This window comes from Microtus oregoni, unplaced genomic scaffold (genome assembly GCF_018167655.1).
Source record: "Microtus oregoni isolate MIOR12 unplaced genomic scaffold, Mior012 000006F_ref0000085, whole genome shotgun sequence".
NCBI lineage: Eukaryota > Metazoa > Chordata > Mammalia > Rodentia > Cricetidae > Microtus > Microtus oregoni.
In genome coordinates this window covers 9,895,357-9,897,610 of record NW_024543065.1, presented here as the reverse complement: position 1 = coordinate 9,897,610, position 2,254 = coordinate 9,895,357, and the positions used below count along the sequence as shown (strand labels likewise).

Below are 2,254 nucleotides of genomic sequence, written 5' to 3'. Positions count from 1 at the left end.
TCAGAAGAGGAATAAACTTGTGCAAGGAGGGAGGACTCATTAAGAGGGACTAAAAAATAGGGGGCAGGGAAAAGTGTAACCAGAATTTGTCATCTATCTGTACAAAACTGTGATATGAATTTAATATATATGGAGGATGCCTTTTACTATTTTTGTTTGTTTGTTTTTTGAGACAGAGTTTCTCTGTGGATCTCTGGCTGTCCTGGAACTTTCTTTGGAGACCAGGCTGACCTCAAGCTCACAGAGATCTGCCTGCCTCTGCCTCCCTGAGTGCTGGGATTAAAGGCGTGCACCACCCCAGTCTGGCTGCCTTTTACTATTTTAAGTATTGATTTTTGAATGCATACATTTATTTTTTTATAAAAGGATTGCAATGTTGTATGAATTTTGAGCTTCACAAAAGTTCAATAACATCTACAATTCGAATTTTACTTGGCAATAAAATTTTGAATTGTTATTTCTTTTATTTTCTGAAAGAAAATATTTGCTTCCTGCTCTTGGCTCCTTTCTGAAAGCAGCAGGATGGAGAAGTCTCTATTTCCCCCACTTTCCTGTCTTTCTCGAGCTACAGTATCCTCTATTCTTTCCCTCACTTAATGGAAAATGAAGATGTAAGGGGAAAAAATCCATTACCTCTGTGACACTTGGTGCCCTAAAGTCACAAACATAATTTATGGATTCTAGCCATGCTTGCATTCCTTGCCATATCAATAAAGTTTATTGAAATTGAGGTTGGAATTGAAAAGCTTAAACCAAAGAACTAGTCAAGAGGTTGGGAAAAAATATGTATTTAAAAGTGATACCCAAACAAGAATATTGTTTTACTTGCAGCCAGGGTGTCATGTAAATTACCAGGAAGTATTCTGTTTTATTTTGAAAGCCAAGCTAACCACATTAGCCATGAGGAAGAATTTCACTTTTACTTAATATTCATACTTAATGTTGTTCCATATTGAAATGAGGTTCAAGGAAAAGCAACACTTTTGCTTTATACTTCAGACGTCTAGGGCATTAAGATTTAGAGAGAACATGACAAAAAAAATCTAAGGCTAAAATTACTAGTTGGTGAAAATCAGAAGAATGTAAGTAAAAATGAATTTTAAAGTGATATGAGTACATTGAAATGGCCGAAACAGAAAACCCCACCGAGAAATATTTGTGGACGTCGGCGGGAAATCTGCATTAGAGGACATTATTTCCCGCAGAGAGGATCTTACTGAAATTATAAAGAACTCCTCTGGCAAAAAGGAAAGAGCAACCCACAGCTTTATAACAGCAGCCCGAGCCACAGCACACATCTCAAAATAAACCACGGACATATTACAGGGACGACTCCTGCGAATCGAATGTCTCTAAACATCTGGGCACAACTTGGAGTTGCAGGGACATTCTGGCCAAAGAGAAGGGAAGGGAGGTTGTGAACGTGTAACATTGCAGAGATGCAGCTTCTTAAGCATTTCTCCTTTTTTTTAATTTATTTTATTTTTTTACTCAAGCAGTCTTTAATGAAAACTGTTATGAGACGCCCCTACTCCTGCATCTTCTCAATCGTTTCTTCCTTGTATTTGCCCTTCTCCTTTCCTACTTGTCGAGACTTGGCTTTCCTTTCCAGGATCTTCTTTCTGTCTTTGTCCAGCTTTAGCCTGGTGATCACCACCTTGCTGAGGTGGATTCCCACGTGGACAGTTGTGCCATTAGCCTTTTCCCGCTGCACCCGTTCAATGTAGATGACGTATTTCTTCCTGTACACTTGGACCACTTTGCGAATCTGCTGGCCTTTGTAGTGTCCCCGGACAACCTGAACTTCGTCATCCTTTCGAATGGGCATTGAGCGAACATTGTACTTCTGTCTCAGCTCTTTGGAAAGTGGGGAAGACATGATCTTCCTCCGAATGTGAGAAGGTGCATTGAAATGCCGTTTGCGGTTCTTGCTCCGGTCAGAGTCACAAAGGGATTGAACTTCATTTTGGCGGCTGCGATCCCGCATTTCTCCTTTTGTTCTGTCTCGGAACGCCCCAGACTAATCACGAGATACCAAAAGGATGGGTATGAAGAACACTCAATTGCAGATGGCAAATGAGTTGAACACTTAGAAAGGTAGAAGTGGGGACACCATGGCCAGTGAAGCAAGCTCTTTATATATTTTGGGGATCAGTCTTCTGTCTGATATAGGGTTGGTGAAGATCTGTTCCCATTTAGTGGGCTGCCTGTTTGTCTTATTGACTATGTCATTTGCTTTACAGAAGCTTCTCAG

General features: G+C 40.4%; 1 pseudogene; it reads right to left on the bottom strand.

Moving 5' to 3' along the window:
- Positions 1 to 1,524: 1,524 nt before the first annotated feature.
- LOC121449747 lies at positions 1,525 to 1,965 on the bottom strand (annotated as a pseudogene).
- Between the last annotated feature and the right edge of the window lie 289 nt (positions 1,966 to 2,254).